Genomic DNA, 23,318 nt, shown 5'->3' on the forward strand with positions numbered 1-23,318 from the left:
ATCTATAATACTGTTGTTATGGCAATGCATCAAACTTTTATATTTCTTTTGGGTATTTTTGAGACTCTTGGCATGCTTCAAATTGCATGAAACTCGACACACACATCAGAGTACACAGGTAGACATGGGCAAAGCCTTAAAAATGGGCGTGTAGGAGCGGCTCAGTAGCATCACCTTTTAACTAAAGTGGGTGGTTAGTTTTACCTACAGTCAACAAACTTGGTAAATACTGTATATGTACCAAGGGGACCAACAGGAAGTCAGATATTTTTGTTTGAATGTGGATTTTTGGAATCAAATTCTGAATTTTTAACTACTGCTACAAGGAGCCTCATATGATTCACACCAAACTTTCTCAACATGATGCCAATATATTGAAGATGCAAAATTTTGAACAGGTATCTTGAACGGAGTTGATGAAATAAAATATTGACAAAAGGGGAAACAGGAAGAGTCTCATATATTCTAAATAATAAATTATACACCATTTATGTCTATATAAAATAATACAAATAAGAAGTAAAAAACACATTTTATTCTTTTTCATAAAATGCATTTATTTGTGCTATCTGGTTGAAAGAAATAAAATAAAATGTAATACATATATTCTAACCACTAGTTTGCATCATAGGCCTATATTTAAACAGGGTTGAAAAAAGCCTTGTTGCTGAGAAGTTTTCAGACATAATTATCAAAATGTTGAATTTTCTGGCTCAACTAACTGGTAAACTGTCTCCAACTTTAACTCACTCTGCCTCTAACAAAATAAAGGCATAGAACTAATTAATTTGTAGTGCACTGACAACATAGTTTTATATAGTTAAATAATTTGGTTAATACAAATATATTTGTACTTGGAGTTCTTACAGAAATTTGAGAAGAACTTTATTTCCCAGGTTAAGTAGGACCGCACCTGCGGAATGATGCAAAATTCTTATCTTAAATGGATAGTCCACTCACAAACTTTTTTTTATCAAATGTAATATGATTCCATGAATGGCAATGGGCTGTGCTATATATAATTTCAGAATGAGCTTAACACGTTTTGTATCACAGGTGCATATGAGAATCGAACTGCGTTCGAAACATTGGACATTGGCAAGCAGCTCTTGAGATTCTTCCCCAAAGAGATGCAGCAAGTCTACACTGATGGACAGTGTTGGGAGTAACGCGTTACAAAAGTAATGCATTACAGTAACATATTACGTTTTGCTGTAACGCAGTAGTGTAAGGCATTACTAATCAATTTTCAGTAATATTTTACTCGGTACATGTTCGGTAAGGCTTGCGTTACAACAGACTTTTAGTTTTAATTGTAAAACAAACAACAACAAAAAAACAGCAAGACCGCCAGACATGAACGAATAAAAGATGCAAGTAGCTAAATTACCTGTTCATGGTCAGTCAATAGCCGCATGTGGTGTCCAAGTCTGTAATTAAAGACTAAATGGCAGCGTCTGATATATTTGTATAGCGATTTATTTTGTACAGGAGTGCCGTGAGGTATGATTTCGGCCTCTGTGCTCGCGCTGGCCAGAGGGAAAGCGGCTAATGGTGAAGATGGCATGGAAAAGACTACATTCGCGAGATGGACGTATGCGCATTAGGCTATTCGTTCTGTGTTTTCTTTCTAAACAGTTAGGCTATGTTTATGTGGTATTTTTCATGTTTTCATCACGCAATCATGTTTTTGATGCGGTGGTGACGCGTTCATTTAAGGGCGGCGGCGCTGCCGATAGAGCACCTAAAAGCTGTCACAAAGAACCGGCAAAAGCAATGATTATGAATATGTCAAATATAGCAAGGAGACATGTTGATTGTTTATTAATAAAGTCAAGATGAAGTTGACGATGCTGACTCGCGATCTTCGCAGTAGGCTAGTGAATGCACCAGAGAGAAATGCACATTTTATAAGCAGAGAGCAGTCTGTTTTCTTTCGTTTTGAATTGTTCTGTTTACAAGTAGACATTTCAATATAGATATATTTTTCAGGTCCGTACAATTAATACAAAACGAAATTCACTTTAAAGAAAGGCTTCGTGTCTTCTGTAGGGTGTCTGTGAAAGTTTTAAAGCAGTCTTTTAGTGCCGCTTCAGAGCGGTCGCGTCCGTAACGGAGAACTGTCACGTCTGTAACATTGTTTTTTCCTCATAAATGCGAACACGAAAAATAAAATAAAATGAATATTTTATGTTCTGTGGAGAGCCAACCCTTCTTCATTAGATTTGTGCAGTGTAATTCACAGAATTACAACAACAACAAAAAATCGTTGCCTCCTAAAAGTTAAAGATTTTTTTTGTCACACATGACTGTCGATTTCCCTAATATTAAATATAAAACGCATGTGTAGACTGATATTTTTCTAATGTCTGGACTCCTTTCTGGGAGGAGCCTATGGATAAACAGAAGTTTCAATATTTTGGTATTAATGCATTTTCTGAGAATTTATATAATTAGGCCTATATAAGTTTTGACTGCAAGTCTGCAAATGTCATGTCCATAACGCTGGAATTCCCAAATTTTAAATAATTTATCCTCAACTAGTTTTGTGGTGTAGGTCTACATATTTTATAATGTTAAGGGGTGTGTCGCCATTCTGCAGGTTCGTGGATCTGAGTGTCACGATTTCGGTTTCATATCGCATATCGTTACAGCCCTAGTCATTTTAGAATGTTAAGTTCTACTTCTGTATAGTTATTTTGGTGAAAGTAACTCAAAAGTAATACAGGAGTAATGTAACGCATTACAATTCTGAGACAGTAATATTGTAAGGTAATGAATTACTTTTAAATAACAGTAACAAGTAATATATAATGTATTACAGTTTGGAAGTAACTTGCACAACACTGCTGATGGATTACAAAGTTGTTTTAATTGCCGTTCTTGGTATTTATTTATTTATTATAGCAAAAATGTTATGCATATTGTTGCTGCCCTGCAGTGTGGACTTTTTTTGTGAGTTGCTTAGTGTGTTAAACAGTGTTCTTCTGACCAAGTGATATATGATGTAAAGGCAAACTTTTATCTTAGCCTGAAAAAAATATTAGAACAACTGACCAAGCTACTAGTATGCGTCACAAAACAGCCTGCTTCTTTATTTTCAAAAGTGCCAAAATTAAGGATGCTTATTGTATTCTATGAATTTGTCATCATTATAAAGAATACAGTATACAGCAAGGAAGCCAAATGTTCATAGAATGCATTAAAAGGGAATAGATAAGCACAATGGCCCTATCAAATCAAACAAAGAAATCCAAAATCTGAGCAATAGACTTTTTTCATGTTAGTTAATTTCTGTTCAACTAACAATGTGTCATTTATAGTTGTGTAAGCAATGCATTTATTATAATTTATTTTGGTGTCATATACTGCGGTACAGTGTGTGATTTCACTGTGAATTCATAATGAAGTGATTGTTATCCTAATGCATGAACACTATTGGAAATATGTCCAGTACTATGTGACCACTTGCTTCATAAAATAAACCTTAACCTGGTGTACACTAATGATCATGATGAAAGTAATCAAATATAATAGTGCAGCAATGCACATCTTGATGGACTGATGTTAATTTTGGTATTGATGTAATATGCACAACAGGGTACTAGGGACTTTACAAAGCACGGTGGCTCTCAATTGTGCATACATAAGACATATTGTAAATTTTTTTAGTTTTGCCTAACCATATTCATGTAACTTGCTAAGTTGGTAAAAGGTACATGATTGTTTTCAGATGCAATTTAGCATTAAATTCCACCCAATTTAGCATAAACTGAGCTTTGTTCTTACTTCTGCATGTGCCCAATCCTAAAACTTATCTGCCCCATATATCAGTAATTGTCTCTCTGCACAGTCTGTATTACATTATGACAATTAAACAAAATTATTTATAAAGATCATCCTGATGTGATCAGGCAGACTTTGTGTAAGGTGTATGAGAATATCCTATGCAGACATTACACAGTGAAAGTCTTGATTAATTATCTGCTTTAAAATGTTTAAACAGCACAGGGAATCAGAGCCTTCATAAAACAATCATCAATAATCTTTTAACAGCCAGTTAGTTTCCCAGGTGAACGATGTTTCATGTAATTAGTTATTTGCCCTAATTGGACTGATGAAGGCCTATAAAATACACTTATCTCCAGCTACATGTATGTTTGCATTTGTAGTGTCTGTGTGGATGTTGGGGCTTTGGAGTACTCAGGGTTTTTTGTTCGCCATGGATAAAGGGTGGACACAGTGAGTTTATTCAGTCAATCTCTGTTTGTGAATGATTCAGCAAATAATTAATTTACTTTATTTTATATATTTATGTTTAGGTTACCCTTGTTTGTAATCTTCCTGCTCTTTTTGAGTAATGCTCATGGATTTGAAGGTAAGATTAATGTGTTTAGTGGATTTTTTTTTTTCTCTTGCAAAGGATTTTGAATTGTGAAGTTTCTTTTTCTACAAATCTTCTATTTTGTCTAATTCACAGGTGGAACTTATTCAAATGCCCACCACCGGTGGGGCCATCCTTCTGACAAAACTTTCTCACCTCGTGCAGTCCAGTCTTCTGTGTCAGAGGTCCCTGAGACTGGGATTTTGCCTGAAGTGGGCTCTAGTTTATTCACTAACAGACCCCTGAAAAGGTTGAACTTACTCCAATTTGTAAAAGGTCGTCTTTCCAGCAGGCATGAATCAACATCCCATGCCCAAATGGCTCCAAGCAGCTCTGTTTTAGCTTCCTTGCCTCTACCCTTAAATGAACAGTATGCAGGCAGTTTGACATCGCTCCAGGGTTCCTCTGGATCAGCCGCTACAGATACTACTAGTGTTTCTACACACGGAGAAAGTACTAGCTTCCCTGCCATACTTGGCAGTTCTGGCCTGGCTACCAGTGATCTAAGCTCCCCTAGTTTGTACATGTCCAGCTCCCTGGAAACCTCTGGTGCTACATCAGAAGCCACTTTGCCTGCGTTCTCTCAGGAGAGTATCTCTTACAGCAGTTCATCTAGTCCAGGTGCCACGTACACTTCTCAAGGTAGCCCAGTGCTGGCTTCAGAAGGCTCTGGTCAATCCGTCTCCCCTCAGGGTGAAGGCAGTTACAGTGGCTTGTCTCCGTCTCAAGGTGCCTCGAGTCAATATAACCCTGGCTCCTATAACGCGCTCAGTTCTTCATCTGTTTCTAGTCAGTCTACCAGTGATCAGAGTACCCCCAGTTTGTATAGTTCTAGCTTTCAGGGAAGTCCGGGCAGTTTGTTGGAAGCTTCTGGCTCTTTTCAAGGGGAAGTGGCAGGGCTTAGCTCTCTTGTTGACCTGTCTCCCCAATCACAAGACCACTCCAGTCAGCTTCTACCCTCACCCTTGGAGGTCTCTAGCCAGTCTACTAATGGTCAAAGCGCTCCCAGCTTGTTAATGGTTGGCTCTGAGAGCAGTTCAGATTCACAGTCAATGGGTCCTGCTTCACCTCTAGACACTCAGGGTAATCTCTCTCAAAGCATTTCAAGCCAGTCCAGTGTGTCTACAAGCACCCAGAGCAGTTCTGGCACTCAATTAACTTCCAGTAATTTTTTCCCTGTGCAGGGAGGTAGTAGTTCTACATCTAGCTCATATCTGAAGCCTCAGGGCTCTCTGAGTCTGTATGCCCCTGCATCCCGTACCAAATATGTGAGTTTTCCCGTGTCATCACACCCAGCTGTTTATAGCCAGTCAAAAAGTAGCTCTGGTGCTTTGTTTGGGGGCTCTACTGGCTTTTCCTCCCAGGGAATGAGTAGCACATACAGTGGTTCTGTCCAGCCTCAAGGTACCACAAGTCAGTTTGCCTCTGGGTCTCCATCCTCCTATCCAAGTGTGTCACTATCCTCACCCCAAGGTGCTTCCAGTCAGTCTGCTACTGTCCAGAGTTCACAGAAGCAGTTTACCTCTAGCTATGGCACCCAGTCAGGGTCATCTAAGCCATTCACCCTGCAGGGAAGCACCACCTATGGTGGATCACTCCAGCCTCAAGATACCACAAGGCAGTTTGCCTCTGGGTCTTTATCCTCCCATCCAAGTGTACCACTATTCTCATCCCAACATCCTGCTAGTCAGTCTGCTACAGTCCAGAGTTCACGGAAGCAGTTTACCTCTAGCTATGGTGCTCAGTCAGGGACATCTAAGCCATTCACCCTGCAGGGAAGCACCACCTATGGTGGATCAATCCAGCCTCAAGATACCACAAGTCAGTTTGCCTCTGGGCCTCCATCCTCCTATCCAAGTGTACCACTATTCTCATCCCAACATCCTGCCAGTCAGTCTTCTACAATCCAGAGTTCACGGAAGCAGTTCATCTTCACCGGCAACTCTGGCACCCAGGAAGGGCCCTCTGCTCCCTTCAGCTTGCAGGGAAGTACCACTTATGGTGGGTCACTCCGGCCTCAAGATACCACAAGGCAGTTTGCCTCTGGGTCTTTATCCTCCTATCCAAGTGTATCACTATCCTCACCCCAAGGTGCCTCCAGTCAGTCTGCTACAATCCAGAGTTCACGGAAACCGTTTACCTCTAGCTATGGCAGCCAGTCAGGGTCAACTAAGCCATTCACCCTGCAGGGAAGCACCACCTATGGTGGATCACTCCAGCCTCAAGATACCACAAGTCAGTTTGCCTCTGGGTCTCCATCTTCCTATCCAAGTGTACCACTATTCTCATCCCAACATCCTGCCAGTCAGTCTGCTACAATCCAGAGTTCACGGAAGCAGTTTACCTCTAGCTATGGTGCTCAGTCAGGGTCATCTAAGCCATTCACCCTTCAGGGAAGTACCACTTATGGTGGATCACTCCAACCTCAAGATACCACAAGTCAGTTTGCCTCTGGGTCTCCATCCTCCTATCCAAGTGTGTCACTATCCTCACCCCAAGGTGCTTCCAGTCAGTCTGCTACAATCCAGAGTTCACGGAAGCAGTTCACCTTCACCGGCAACTCTGGCACCCAGGAAGGGCCATCTGCTCCCTTCAGCTTGCAGGGAAGTACCACTTATGGTGGGTCACTCCAGCCTCAAGATACCACAAGGCAGTTTGCTTCTGGGTCTTTATCCTCCTATCCAAGTGTAACACTATTCTCATCCCAATATCCTGCCAGTCAGTCTGCTACAGTCCAGAGTTCACGGAAGCAGTTCACCTTCACCGGTCACTCTGGCACCCAGGAAGGGCCCTCTGCTCCCTTCAGCTTGCAGGGAAGTACCACTTATGGTGGGTCACTCCGGCCTCAAGATACTACAAGGCAGTTTGCTTCTGGGTCTTTATCCTCCTATCCAAGTGTATCGCTATTCTCATCCCAACATCCTGCCAGTCAGTCTGCTACAATCCAGAGTTCACGGAAGCAGTTTACCTCTAGCTATGGTGCTCAGTCAGGGTCATCTAAGCCATTCACCCTTCAGGGAAGCACCACTTATGGTGGATCACTCCAACCTCAAGATACCACAAGTCAGTTTGCCTCTGGGTCTCCATCCTCCTATCCAAGTGTGTCTCTATCCTCACCCCAAGGTGCTTCCAGTCATTCTGCTACAGTCCAGAGTTCACGGAAGCAGTTTACCTCTAGCTATGGTGCCCAGTCAGGGTCATCTAAGCCATTCACCCTTCAGGGAAGCACCACTTATGGTGGATCACTCCAGCCTCAAGATACCACAAGGCAGTTTGCCTCTGGGTCTTTATCCTCCCATCCAAGTGTACCACTATTCTCATCCCAACATCCTGCCAGTCAGTCTGCTACAGTCCAGAGTTCACGGAAGCAGTTCACCTTCACCGGCAACTCTGGCACCCAGGAAGGGCCCTCTGCTCCCTTCAGCTTGCAGGGAAGTACCACTTATGGTGGGTCACTCCGGCCTCAAGATACCACAAGGCAGTTTGCCTCTGGGTCTTTTTCCTCCTATCCAAGTGTATCACTATCCTCACCCCAAGGTGCCTCCAGTCAATCTGCTACAATCCAGAGTTCACAGAAGCAGTTTACTTCTAGCTATGGTTCCCAGTCAGGGTCATCTAAGCCATTCACCCTTCAGGGAAGCACCACTTATGGTGGGTCACTCTGGCCTCAAGATACCACAAGGCAGTTTGCCTCTGGGTCTCTGTCCTCCTATCCAAGTGTAGCGCTATCCTCATCCCAAGGAGCTATACAAACAACCAAACCTCAATCTGCTATACTCCGTAAAGGGCTAAGGGACTCTATAAAACAGCCACATTATGCAAAGTGATGTCTTCCAGAATATAAAATCTAATAAATGTTTGTAACAAAGTGATTTTTCTTGTGCTGTTTTGTATTTAAGCTACACTCAAAGGATGGTACTCCATGCTAGTTGAGTTTGTTTAACTTGGAAATGGGGTGCCATCTAGGGTTTTGTTTGCCAAATTGGTTGAGTCAGTTGCTCAATCACGTTTTGTTGGCATTGACCGTTTAACTAAAATTTGCGTAGGATTTAAAAGCAGTAGAGGCTTCGTGCAGTTTTCAATCTCATTTCCTTTTTGAATCTCACTGATCTCCATTGTGCCATTCAATCTTTTAATTTAGTGGTTGTATTTCACAATGTAAATTGTTTGATATAGTACACGATCAGTACCTGCCTCAAAATCCTGATGGGAACAATACTCTTCTAGTCAAAGCTTTAATTTTTCTAATGTTTGTTATACTTCTGAATTCACCTCAAATGTTAATACTTTTTGCACTGATGCCAGATCTATTACTATGCATTGGTCTGTCCATTGATTCAAATAAAGGATTTAAAACATGGTTTATCAAATTTAAAGTTGGAGCAAGTGAAAAACCGTTGCAAAAAAATCTACTGGCCAGATCAATAACTTTACCGAACTTAACCCGAGGTTAAAAACTGAAGATAAAAATAGCTTCTAGACTAAAAAAGATTTGTTATAAACTGAAGTCTGTGTAGTAGTTGGTGGGGCTACAGGGTTTAAGTGGGAGAAACCCAAGTCATTCAGATTGTGGGCAATGTGTCAAAGTTTTCTTCTTACCATCCCATCTTACAGCTGAAGATTCACAGAAAGAGGAGAACGTCAGGACAAAAACAAAATCCTGGCCTCTTTGTCTGGTCCATAATAAATTTGGGCTTATTTTGGGTTACATTTCTCATTCCACTGTTCTATTTCATTTGTCCACTGCTTAAAACCGTTATGAATAATAGCTTGTAAATGACATTCAGCATGCTACCACAGAGTGGCGCTGTGGTCATTAATACCAAGAACTACATGATTTAGAACCCAAATCTCATTGGGCAGTCTTCCCCTTTTGAGACCATTTCTGAGACATTTTAGTGGGCAAAAGTGTGGAGAAACAACATGGCATTGTACTTAAGAAATTCAGTGTTTGAGACACTTTGCTGATAGAAATGGACAACATGTTCTCATGAGTATTCGTATGTATTTTACCACACGTACATTTACTTACGTTTCCATAGACACTGAAACCTACAATATTGATGTATTGACAGCACTAACATCAATTATTTACGTAACTTTATAGACTTACAAATGTGTTTAAATCCTTATTTATGAATATTAAAATTGAGGCATTAATATCTCGATTCTATTGTATTCAATTGTCATATCAATGACATTATGTTTTCAGTCGCATTTAAGAGAAACAGTTTACTCGTTCACTTAATTTGGGGCCCTTAACCTGCTTAAAAACACTTGAAACTTTGCATACTTAGAAATTGTCGGCCATCAGGGTCACTGATTGCACAAGTGACCACACAAGAGGACATGGTGGGGTCATAAGTTGTATTTGAGAGGCTCTGTAGCGCACCCCTTTTTACCTAACATAGCCAAACTTCATACACTTATAGATCTCATCAGGCCAAACAACTTTTGCACAGTTATACGCCAGCCCAATAGGAAGTCGGCTATAATGGGTTGTTTATAAAAAGCATGATCTGGAATTTGATATACTCCTTCTAGGGGATTTATCCCACCCAACACGATCAGCATGAAGCATGAAGCAAACATTGAAAGATTTTGATGAAACTTCAGCTATGTGTTTACTTTAGGAAGTCGATGACATGGATGTGACTATTGTGAGTCAAAGTCATAGCGCCACCAAATGGCAGATGGAAGGACATCACTATCAAACTGCTTTGAAATCACCTTCTTATTTTTACCCGATTTGCTTCAAACTTCATCAGAATAATGCCAAGACACGGCAGATGTAAACTTGCGAAAGGATTCCTGATATCTTGAATACTGTTGTTATAGCAACGCATCAAACTTTTATATTTATTTTGGGTATTTTTGAGACTCATGCTTCAAATTGCATGAAACTCGACACACACATCAGAGTACACCAGTAGACATGGGCAAAGCCTTAAAAATGGGCGTGTAGGAGCGGGTCAGTAGCATCACCTTTTAACTAAAGTGGGTGGTTAGTTTTACCTACAGTCAACAAACTTGGTACATACTGTATGTACCAAGGGGACCAACAGGAAGTCAGATATTTTTGTTTGAATGTGGATTTTTGGAATCAAGCTCTGAATTTTTAACTACTGCTCCAAGGAGCCTCATACGATTCACACCAAACTTTCTCAACATGATGCCAATATATTGAAGATGCTAAATTTCGAACGGGTATCTTGAATGGAGTTGATGAAATAAAATAATGCCAAAAAGGGAAACAGGAAGAGTCTCACATCTTCTAAATAATAAATTATACACCATTTATTTCTATATAAAATAATACAAATAAGAAGTAAAAAACATTTTATTCTTTTTCCATGAAATGCATTTGTGCTATCTGGTTGAAAGAAATAAAATAAAATGTAATACATAGTATAACCACTAGTTTGCAGCATAGGCCTATATTTAAACAGGGTTGAAAAAAGCCTTGTTACTGAGAAGTTTTCAGACATAATTATCTAAAATGTTGAATTTTCTGGCTCAACTAACTGGTAAACAGTCTCCAACTTATCCTTTGATCTCACTCTGCCTCTCTCTCTCTCGCTCTCTCTCTCTCTCTCTTTCCCTCTCTCTCTCTCTCTCTCTCTCTCTCTCTCTCTGTGTGTGTGTGTGTGTGTGTGTGTCAGTATATTTTATACTTTTGATGGTTTTAGAGTTTTACTGTGTGCTTTTGCCTGCATTAATGGACAAGAAATCTCTTAGGCCTTTTTCTATCAATTTGAATAACAAAATAAAGGCATTGAACTAATTCTAATTTGTAGTGCACTGACAGCACAGTTTTATATAATTAAATAATTAGGTTATTACAAGTATAAAACGGGCTTGGGCCCATCATCGCTGCTTGCAGCTATATTTGTACTTGGAGTTCTTACAGAAATTTGAGAAGAACTTTATTTTCTGCTTCTTTATTTTCAAAAGTGCCAAGATTAATGATGCTTATTGTATTCTATGAATCGGTCATCATTATAAAGAATAGAAGGAAGCCAAATGTGCATAGAATGCATTAAAAGGGAATAGATAAGCACAGTGGCCCTATCAAATCAAAGAAAGAAATCCAAAATATGAGCTATAGATTTTTTTTTATATTAGTTAATTTATGTTTGGTATAACAATGTGTCATTTATAGTTGTGTAAGCAATGTATTTATTAGAATTTATTTTGGTGCCATATACTGCGGTACAGTGCGTGATTTGAAGTGAATTCATAATGAAGTGATTGTTATCCTAATGCATGAACACTATTGGAAATATGTCCAGTACTATGTGACCACTTGCTTCATTAAATAAACCTTAACCTGGTGTAAATTAATGATCATGATGAAAGTAATCAAATATAATAGTGCAGCAATGCACGTCTTGATGGACTGATGTTAATTTTGGTATTGCTGTAATATGCACAACAGGGTACTAGGGACTTTACAAAGCACGGTGGCTCTCAATTGTGCATACACATTCCATAAGAGATATTGTAATTTTTTTTAGTTTTGCCTAACCATATTCATGTAACTTGCTAAGTAGGTAAAAGGTACAGGATTGTTTTTAGACGCAATTTAGCATTAAATTCCACCCAGTTTAGCATAAACTGAGCTTTGATCTTACTTCTGCATCATTGCAGGTGTTCTGACGATTCATGCTACCCATAGTGATGTGCTAGTTACTGGATATGCGCATGTGCAGACTAATTTTTCTTCTGCTTACGACGCCCATAAATCTATGCATCCTTGCTGTGGAGACTTGTAGGAAACTTTGACAGGCCAAAGATGAATATTTGATGATAATTTTTACTTTTCACACCGTTTAAAAAATAAAAACAGTACAGTATACTGTACTCTTAACTTCGAATTTTATTATAATTGTATTTCATATAATAATGTCATTTTTACTTGTTATATCAAAAGTGATAATTGTTAGTTCATTTAAAACATCAAAATATGCTCCCCATACACCTACCCTGATTTAAATGAAATAACGATGTCATAATATTGTGAGATTTACACAATTATGGAAACAATAGAGAATGAATCAACATTCTCTGTGATCGATTCGGGCATCGGTAGCATTTTTTTTTTGCGAAGGCAGCACAAATCGACAGACTCTGCTATCGATTCGCGCTACGGAAGCATTTTTCGACAAGGCAGCACAAATCGTCAGAACACCGGCGGTATGGGGGGGCATTAGGGGGCAATGCCCCCCCCAAATGTCTTTTATGCCCCCCCCCAAATTGAATTATGATATAATTTACAAAATAATATCAGTTTAATTTAATTCACATTTCACTGAGAAATAATAAAAATATATGTCTACAAACTGCTCATTAGCTGAAAATATAATAAAGCCGACCTAAAACCACAGTGTGGCGCTGTGAGAAAACCCACCTGCCGCCCCCCCAATCACTTGCACGTTAATACATGAATATAATTACTTTCAGTTGGCGCGAGATTCCTGACTGCGTTCAAAACAAAGCAAACAGATAAAAACTGATAAACTGTTTTGATAAAGGTAACTACATGATGCTTTTTTAATAGTAGGCTTGGCTACTGTAAACGCTTATGTTAGAGCAAAGCAGAAGATGTGTAGCTTTTTTTCCTCTCTTCCGCCAGTGAGATAGCAGTTAAACTGCTATCCTCTCAGTGAGAGACTGTGTGCATGTTCATTTGCTTTGCTTATAATAAAGCTGTGGTCAGAGTCAGTCCAGTTGCAATTTTTTTGTATAGGCCTATTTAACCCTTATTTAATAAAATTTCTTAAGAGTTGCATGTCTTGCAACAATGTGTAATGGTTTATGTGTTTATTGTATGGGTTGCATCACTTCATATAGCTAACAGAAAAGGCAGTAGCAATAATAAGTTATATCTGATATCCGAAAAAAAGTCCCCATACCTAGTGCCCACCCATTGAAAATAAATGCCCCCCTGCTGAGCGCAGTTTGAACCCGCAGCTCTGCAGCTCATATCATTAAAAAAAAAAATACAGTCTTTAGCATCGAGAACAGGATTTATTTTATTTTCCCAAATCTTATGTCCATGTGAACTACACAGCCTGCTTTTACAGTTCTATAATTGTATATGCCACCTGTTTATTACAATATATGTCATGGTTATGTAAATGATCAATACAGTTCTAGGCTACATAATAATACATAATGTTCAATTTTAACACAAAATTAAAATGTATAAATGAGTTTAAGAAAAATTTATAGGTTTCAATATTCATAATACGTTTATATGACTCAGTAAAGCCATGCCATTCGGTTCTATTTATGTAATGAATCATAATGCGATCGTATTATTTAACACGCTATTATTATATGTTTGAGATATCAACCACTGGTCGATAATGTTTGTATAAACTGTAAGTAACAACTGGTAAAATGTATGCATATCATAAAGCCATAACAGTCCGTGAGCGAAATCTCCTCCCATCCGTTTTCTGATTGGCATTTCGCAAGGATTCCTGGGTAGTTAAAGTGCGTGGAGCTTGCATCTATGCGGGTTTCGTGGAAGACCGCTTCAAGGGTACAAAGGGGGCGCTGCTGAGCACACTTCAGAGGGTTAAATGGGACGGCCTACGTACTCTGCGAGCACGCGCAATTTAAGTCCACGAGACCGAAAGTCCGCATGAAGTGCGCCATTTGGGACAGGGCCTGTATCGTAAATTGGTTCATTACTCGAAGCTTTTCAACACGGTGTACACTAACGATATCTTGTGGTCAAAAGGTGGAAAAGCTACCTTTCCCATTTTATTTTATTTTATTTTATTTTATTGTTTTATGTAATAAATCACTTTGTGCTATGAAAACCACAAAGCAATAAAAATCATTAGTGTTAGTGTTTGTGAATGTGTGTGAATGTTAGTGTGTATGAACAAATGAGTCTATGAATTAATTTATGAAAGAATTAATACATAGGACAAATTAACTCTGCTTTGTTCAACAAATGCAGCCTTAAAACCTTAGCCGTAGTCCTAAACCTATGAGTTCATAGGCAAGGCTCATATAGGCATAATCAAAATAAAAGAAAACTATTGTGGTGAAGTGCTGTGAGTGCTTGTGAACTGGGGAGTTGGGTAATTGAAGAAATTAAAGATTTTTATTAAGGAACAGGACTTGTTCAACAGGGTGGGGGCTAAGTCTATTTCTTTTTTTATTTACTACTTCCCCTGCTTTTGAGAATATTCTCTCTTGCGGGACTGAGGAGGCAGGAGTGCATAAACATCCCAGGGCAAGACGATGAAGATGCGGATAGACACCATTTTGAGTAGCCTCATCAATCATTTGTTTTCTGATCCCTGCAATACAGTAAAGTATTTAAAATATAACTGAATAAGTATAACTATGCACTATGTAAGATATCTCATTATAAATACAGAAATTGACAAACGAATAAATTAATGACTGATCAGAAGTCTTATAGTTGTTGGTCCACTTCCAGAAGATGTGTTTTCATGTTTAGCTCTATAATGTCTCAACATTGACGATGTGTTGTTATTATAAGAAAGCTGTTGAGAACATATTAGGCAGTCAACCTACAGAAGGAGGTCACATTAACTTGAGTACTTTTTTTCATATACATAATGTAGGCCTATCATTATATACTGTTTATTATACACTGAATATGCATAAAATTACATGTAAATATCAATTTACATAATTCATTATTATATTTATTTTATATACATTCGTAAATCATAATTCATTTAAAATCATATTCTTATGACAAAATAATAAGAATAATAATTAGCTTACTGTATTTGTGGATACGACCTGAAAACGCTTGGCTGGTTCCATGATGAAAATTCAAAAGTGGTCACTCTCTGTTTCAGTCTCAGTCGGTCTCAGTTCACTACCGAAGCGCATGACACTCTAAACCTGCGCAAGGTTCGCGCTATTTATGAATCAGAATATGAAGCAGTCACGTGGCTGTGTGTCAAAACGAAGCTTCGGACGTCACTGGTCACATGGTTGTGTCAAAAGGAATCAAGCTCCGGTACAGTGGTTCATGTGAGATGTTTCGTTTTTTTGATACAAGCTTCGAAGCCTCGGTGCCTAACGTCACATCACAAGTTTTTTTTTTGTTTGCCATGGATAAAGAGTTGACACAGTGAGTTTAATCAATCAATCTCTGTTTGTGAATGTTTCAGCAAATAATTAATTTACTTCATGCATTTTATATATTTACGTCTAGGTTACCCTTGTTTGTAATCTTCCTGCTCTTTTTGAGTAATGCTCATGGGTTTGAAGGTAGGAGGAATGTGTTTGTTGGAAAAAAAAATTCTCTCTCTTTCAAAGGATCTTAAATTGTTAGGTTTCTTTTTCTACAAGTCTTCTATTTTGTCTAATTCACAGGTGGAGCTCATTCAAATGCTCACCACCGGTGGGGCCAACCTTCTGACAAAACTTTCTCACCTCGTGCAGTCCAGTCTTCTGTGTCAGAGGTCCCTGAAACTGGGATTTTGCCTGAAGAAGTGGGCTCTAGTTTATTCATTAACAGACCCCTGAAAAGGTTGAACTTACTCCGGTTTGTTGAAGGTCGTGTTTCCAGCAGGCATGAATCAACGTCCCATGCCCAAATGGCTCCAAGCAGCTCTGTTTTAGCTTCCTTGCCTCTTCCCTTAAATGAACAGTATGCAGGCAGCTTGACATCGCTCCAGGGCTCCTCCGGATCAGCCGATACAGATACTACTAGTGTTTCTAAACAAGGAGAAAGTACTAGCTTCCCTGCCATACTTGGCACTTCTGGCCTGTCCACCAGTGATCAAAGCTCCCCTAGTTTGTACATGTCCAGCTCCCTGGAAACCTCTGGTGCAGAAGCCACTTTGGTGCAGAATCAGCAGAAGCCACTTTGCCTGCGTTCTCTCAGGGGAGTATCTCTTACAGCAGTGCATCTGCTCCAGGTGCCACGTACACTTCTCAAGGTAGCCCAGTACTGGCTTCAGAAGGCTCTGGTCAATCCATCTCCCCTCAAGGTGAAAGCAGTTACAGTGGCTTGTCTCAGTCTCAAGGTGCCTCGAGTCAATATAACCCAGGCTCGTATAACGTGCTCAGTTCTTCATCTGTTTCTAGTCAGTCTACCAGTGATCAGGGTACCCCCAGTTTGTATAGTTCTAGCTTTCAGGGAAGTTCGGGCATTTTGTTGGAAGCTTCTGGCTGTTCTTTTCAAGGGGAAGTGGCAGGGCTTAGCTCTCTTGTTGACCTGTCTCCCCAATCACAAGACAACTCCAGTCAGCTTCTACCTTCACCCTTGGAGGTCTCTAGCCAGTCTACTAATGATCAAAGCACTCCCAGCTTGTTTATGGTTGGCTCTGAGAGCAGTTCAGATCCACAGTCAACAGGTCCTGCTTCACCTCTAGACACACAGGGTAGTCTCTCTCAAAGCATTTCAAGCCAGTCCACAAGCGTTCAAAGTTCACCTAGTGTGCCTACAAGCACCCAGAGCAGTTCTGGCACTCAACTAACTTCCAGTTATTTTTATTCCTGTGCAGGGAGGTAGTTCTACTTCTAGTTTACATCTGAATCCTCAGGGCACTCAGGGTGTGCATGCCCCTGCGTCCCGTACCAAATATGTGAGTTTCCCCATGTCATCACACCCAGCTGTTTATAGCCAGTCAAAAAGTAGCTCTGGTGCTTGGTTTAGGGGCTCTACTGGCTTTTCCTCCCAGGGAATGAGTAGCACTAACAGTGGTTCTGTCCAGCATCAAGGTACCACAAGTCAGATTGCCTCTGGGTCTCCATCCTACTATCCAAGTGTATCACTATTCTCACCCCAAGGTGCCTCCAGTCAGTCTGCTACAATCCAGAGTTCACGGAAGCAGTTTGCCTCTAGCTATGGCACCCAGTCTGGGTCCTCTAAGCCATTCACCCTGCAGGGAGGCACCACTTATGGTGGATCACTCCAGGCTCAAGATACCACAAGTCAGTTTGCCTCTGGGTCTCCGTCCTCCTATCCAAGTGTATCACTATTCTCACCCCAACATCCTGCCAGTCAGTCTGCTACAGTCCAGAGTTCACGGAAGCAGTTTACCTCTAGCTATGGTACCCAGTCCGGGTCCTCTAGGCCATTCACCTTGCAGGGAAGCACCACTTATGGTGGATCACTCCAGCCTCAAGGTACCACAAGTCAGTTTGCCTCTAGGTCTTTATTCTCCTATCTATTTGTATCACTATCCTCACCCCAAGGTGCCTCCAGTCAGTCTGCTACAGTCCAGAGTTCACGGAAGCAGTTTACCTCTAGCTATGGCACTCAGTCTGGGTCCTCTAAGCCATTCACCCTGCAGGGAAGCACCACTTATGGTGGATCACTCCAGCCTCAAGATACCACAAGTCAGTTTGCCTCTGGGTCGCTGTCCTCCTATCCAAGTGTATCGCTATCCTCACCCCAAGGTGCTTACAGTCAGTCTGCTACAGTCCAGAGTTCACGGGAGCAGTTTACCTTCACAGGCATCTCTGGCACCCAGGAAGGGCCCTCTGCTGCCTTCAACTTGCAGGGAAGCACCACTTATGGTGGATCACTCCAGCCTCAAGGTACCACAAGTCAGTTTTCCTCTGGGTCTTTATCCTCCTATCCAAGTGTATCACTATCCTCACCCCAAGGTGCCTCCAGTCAGTCTGCTACAGTCCGGAGTTCACAGAAGCAGTTTACCTCTAGCTATGGCACCCAGTCCGGGTCCTCGAAGCCATTCACCGTGCAGGGAAGCACCACTTATGGTGGATCACTCCAGCCTCAAGATACCACAAGTCAGTTTGGCTCTGGGTCTCCGTCCTCCTATCTAAGTGTATCACTCTTCTCACCCCAACATCCTGCCAGTCATTCTGCTACAGTCCAGAGTTTACAGAAGCAGTTTGCTTCTAGCTATGGCACCCAGTCCGGGTCCTCTAAGCCATTCACCCTGCAGGGGAGCACCACTTATGGTGGATCACTCCAGCCTCAAGGTACCACAAGTCAGTTTGCCTCTGGGTCTTTATACTCCTATCCAAGTGTATCACTATCCTCACCCCAAGGTGCCTCCAGTCAGTCTGCTACAGTCCAGAGTTCACAGAAGCAGTTTGCCTCTAGCTATGGCACCCAGTCTGGGTCCTCTAAGCCATTCACCCTGCAGGGAAGCACCACTTATGGTGGATCACTCCAGCCTCAAGGTACCACAAGTCGGTTTGCCTCTGGGTCTCCATCCTCCTATCCAAGTGTATCACTGTTCTCACCCCAACATCCTGCCAGTCAGTCTGCTACAGTCCAGAGTTCACGGAAGCAGTTTACCTTCAAAGGCAACTCTGGCACCCAGGAAGGGCACTCTGCTCCCTTCAACTTGCAGGGAATCACAACTTATGGTGGATCACTCCAGCCTCAAGATACAATTCAGTTTGCCTCTGGGTCTCCCTCCTCCTATAATTGTCATTTGTGTACCGTTGTCCTCACCCCAAGGTGATGCTGACCAGTCCAGCCAAGCTTTTCAAAGCTATTCTGTGTCCCAAAGCCAGAAGTCTCAAAGATGGCAACCTTCACAAGGTATTCAGACCTCAGGTGCAGCTGCATTACAGGGTATCTCTCTGTCTCAAATCTCTCCAATGCAGAGTTTGTTTCCTTCCCTGTCATCAGCAGGAGGCTCATCTTCAGGAGATCCTGGACCATTTGTTTCTGCACAGGGTGGTAGCAGGAGATATGGTGGCTTTTCTCTTCATTCTCAAAGCTCCTCTAGCAAGTACACCCCTGGGTCTCATGCATATGCCAATCTTGGTTCCTCTCCCCTAGCTGTTTCTAGCCAGTCTACCAGTGATAAGTGGTCAAATGGCCTGTATAGCTCAGACTCTCTGCTGTAAGGAACTCAGCTTTCTGGAAATATTAATAATCAATAATATCTTGTTATTATTAATTATAAATATTTGGGTCAGTTAATTGGATTAACTTGATATGGCTGAATTAATATTACAATCAATTAATCAGTTCTTCCAACGAACTCTTTTGATTATTAATTTATTCTAAGAAAAGGGTATCTTCCATGGCCACCGAAGAATAATTATTTCTTCGCCTGTACAGTACTTTGAGCCAGTAGCAAAAACCGTGATCGTAAAGTGACTTGTATTGCAAACAAAACAGAACCAAATACATATTATGTACAAGTTTTATTAACTAAATATAGATATTTATATGAATATAAATAAACTAAACAACATACACACATGAATACATAAATAGGTTAGTGATAGGATGAAATTGGAAACCGGAAGAGGGTCTATGAGAAGAACCATCAGAATTTCATTTTCACATTTCATTGAATTGAATACTTGCATTTGTAATGGGAACAATTCTTGAAGTTGTTGAAAATTGAAGTCGTTGATGGTTCCGGCAGTGTCAAGTGGAAGTTGGTTGAGCGTTCTCTTTCTCCAGGAACGCATGACTGGTTTGGTGAAGGCCTGGGACTCTGTTGAGGCCACGCCGAGCACCCAGGAGAAGTGAGGAAGTCGGAAGGATGGGTGATTGGAGTCGTTGTTGGTTGGAGTCTTTGTTCCAAAACTCTTGAGATTATCCTTGGTTCTTTGTGAGAGAGTCATCTCTCTCCTGCCTGTGCCCATATCTGGTTGGATTGAGGCCTGCTGGGCCCTGGGGCCCCCGTGGAGGGGGAGGGGGTTCCCCAGAATCACCAGAACAGTGTTGCGGCTGGATGAAAGAACTAAGAGAGGGAGGTCACATGTGGACTGTCTCTAATAAGGCCTGGAGAAGATCCTCCCCTAAGGGTTGAACTCGACCAATCAGAAAGGGGACATGTCTGAGAGGGAAAGTGGGCTCTTAGTTGATTTATGGATCTTTGTCCCTAGCAAGATTATACCTTCATTAATGCTAAAATAGCTATAACACATCCACACTGCATTCTAGAAGAAGGTGATGTACATCAAAGTGTGAGTCATTAAATGAGGATTAGTTAGGTAGGAGGCATTATACAGGTGAGGTTACATTGATCGTTAGTTTGTTGTATACCAGGATACATACCATAATATATACCTAATAGTACACGAGACAGTAAACCATTTACACTGTTTCTTTCACAGTTTTATGAATGTTCATTTATAGATCAGTTAGTCTATGATTAATGCAGCAAAGTCTGTTTTAAAGAGGGTTTCTGTTTCATAGTCTCTCTCTTGAGTATGTGGCCACATTCCTCGGAGGTCGTAAAATCTCCTTGTCATGCCCTGTAACATGACACTGTTTCTGCCCTTGTGTTTGTTCATTTGGGCTGTGTGAGGAGTTTCATAAACCTTTGTATATAATGAATAATTAGTATGTGTCTGATTGGTCCATACCCTACACTGCGAACCCAGGGTCTCATTGGTGTAGTTGAAAGACCCTCTAGACCCTCATATCAAGCTCCTTTTGACTCAAGCAGTAACCAAATATCTGAGCATTTTGTGACCATGCTCTTGTTCTTGTGGGTTTTTAAGCTACATTCGAAGGATAGAACTCCATGCTATTTGAGTTTGTTAGGGTTGTGTGCAAAATTGGTTAAGAGTGATTTGCTGTGTCTGACACTTTTGTAGGCATTGACTGTTTAACTAAAGTTTGAGTACTTGGTATCAGGGGCGGAGCCAGACGATGTAAACATTCGGGGCTTAGCCCAAACCTAGGGGCGGTCCAGGCAGGGGCATACTCCCTTGGAGATTTTTTCCCCATTTACGTCAGCTAAATGCACTATTTTTCAGGCTGTTTGAGATATTAGAAAGCCTAAAAATCTATACACTACCTGGGAAAATTATGATAGTTAGGCCTACTCAGTAAAAAAAAAAAAAATCACAGAGTAGAGCCTACAACCTATTTTGTATGTAATTGTTCTCCAGCTGTAGTGAATCCAAAACACCAAAAATGTTAAGGATGACTCATTTTCACCCCTGGCAACTAAAAAGAGGCAACCATTATCTGACTATTTTTAAGTTTGCCTAAATAGGTAAAACACAGTGGTATCTGGTGGCGTGTAAAACTTATATAGCAGCCCTTTTAGACTGGGGCCAAAACGCCACCATAACTCGCTGAGAATAATTTAAGTCTCATGTGTGCAATAAAAGTTCCAAAGACCTGTGTCTTATTATTAAATATGTATACTTTTTGTTCAGAATTGCTGCATTAAATATTGATGATATTGTGCAATATGTTACAGTAAATTAATGATGCGTTGCCCAAAAAGCTTACATATAAAATTGTGGACAGTGATATTCATTTAATTAGCAATACTCTGCTGCTACCATTTATTCATTATCGCTGTTCACCATAACAATTCCTTTAATTATGTAAATACTAATATGTTTATTACATTATTACAGGCGCATCTCAAAAAAATTTAATATTGTGGAAAAGGTCATTGTGCTGCACCACCAGAACAAAACTGACAGATTGAATTCTCAGGAAACCTTTGCAGGTGTTTTGAGTTGATTAGCTGATTAGAGATCTTGTTAGGTCGTATAAAAAATTCTTTGTTCTAAAATTCTAATACATTTTGAGATAGGCGTACTGGAGTTTTGATTTCCATGAGCTGTAAGCCCATCATCATGATTAAAACAATAAAAGGCTTGAAATATTTAACTTTTTATGTAATGAATCTAGAATATATTAAAGATTTACTTTTTAAATTAAAGTATGGGGGGAAAAATAACTTATTGACGATATTGATGCATCTGTACTTGGAATTGTTGTCATCACTTAACTCAAGTGTTAGGCCTACAACAGCAGATTCACATGTAACACTTGTCCGCGGTTCGTCTGACGCTGCTTCTGAATCTCTCTCCGGCCGGTGAGGTTTACTGTTAGTGTTCCGTATAAAAAAACTTTATGATGTCCATAATAACTTCAGCCGGTTAGCCAGTAAGCTCGCTACGACGCCGGTTTAAACATACAACAGCCCGCAAGCGGCCAACCCCTGATGACAACGGCGAAGAAGATTAATTTATATTCTTCTTCGTTAGTTTTTATTGGCAGTTGGCAAACAAGCTGAGTGATGCGCGATGCATTACCGTCCGCCACTACGCACATTGTTTAATTTTTTGCCGCTCCATCAGAAATTCTGAGAGGAAATTAAACAAAGTTGAAGTTATTTTAAAAAACCTAAAAGATTCGGGGCTTTTGACAAACCATTCGGGGCTTAAGCCCAATTAGCCAACCCCCCCCCGCTCCGCTTTGCGTGCAGTTTTACATTTTCTAATTTCCTTTTTTTTTCTGCTCTCCCTTGTCATGATCGGGACTAATTCTTAGGTGTTCAACCTTTTAGTGTTTCCATATTTCAGACAATTTACATTATGAAATACATAGTTCACTACATTGCAGTATATTAAAAGTGGCAAGTTGAATTGAAAATATCAGTGATTGGTGTATAGCGGATCTTGATGTTAAATTTATCTGAATTTGCCAAAAAATTCCTGATGGGTTCAATACTATCTTCTACCTAAAGTGTTTTTGCACCGGTGGCAGCCCTTTGATAAATTATGTTAATTGACAAACCAAAGAATTTTAAATACATGGTTGATAAAATTGAGACTTAAGTTTATTGGACAAGTGAAAAAAAATCTTGTGCAGTTAAGTTGGTAATGTGGTTTTTGGAGTCGTTTAATCATGCTCTGACTGATGGCTGAACTTAGCAATTATAGTTTCGCAGGTACAGACTGATTTATCAATACATGATATATTCAGAATGAGTATGTGCTTGTGTATGATGTTACAGGCTTTATTCTGTGCTTGCGTATGATCTTACAGGCTTTATTCCCAGAATATTGTTGCACTAAAAAAAAAATTTAATGTTGGATTTACGTGAACCGTGTCACAAGAACTAAAAGAACTATGTCAATTGTGATGTGAAACGAACTACCTGCAGTGATTGTGATGTAAGGATGATTTTCCACTTGGGTTACAACCCTAGTACTTCCGAGAAAG

The 23,318-nt window shown here is 40.4% G+C and overlaps 2 long non-coding RNA genes across 2 annotated transcripts; one reads left to right on the forward strand and one right to left on the reverse strand.

Annotated features, from left to right (window-relative positions):
* The first annotated feature begins 4,179 nt into the window (after positions 1-4,179).
* LOC143722351 (uncharacterized) lies at positions 4,180-16,224 on the forward strand. Its single transcript, XR_013196866.1, has 3 exons — positions 4,180-4,242; positions 4,323-4,378; positions 15,764-16,224. It is a non-coding gene; the product is annotated as an uncharacterized LOC143722351 (long non-coding RNA).
* LOC143722352 (uncharacterized) lies at positions 7,495-17,536 on the reverse strand. The gene is made up of 3 exons (XR_013196867.1): positions 17,481-17,536; positions 7,761-7,808; positions 7,495-7,562 (listed from the first exon to the last, which is right to left on the reverse strand). It is a non-coding gene; the product is annotated as an uncharacterized LOC143722352 (long non-coding RNA).
* Between the last annotated feature and the right edge of the window lie 5,782 nt (positions 17,537-23,318).

Source organism: Siphateles boraxobius, unplaced genomic scaffold (assembly GCF_051911475.1).
Source record: "Siphateles boraxobius isolate OS27281-9 unplaced genomic scaffold, OSU_SipBor_1 66, whole genome shotgun sequence".
Taxonomy (NCBI): domain Eukaryota; kingdom Metazoa; phylum Chordata; class Actinopteri; order Cypriniformes; family Leuciscidae; genus Siphateles; species Siphateles boraxobius.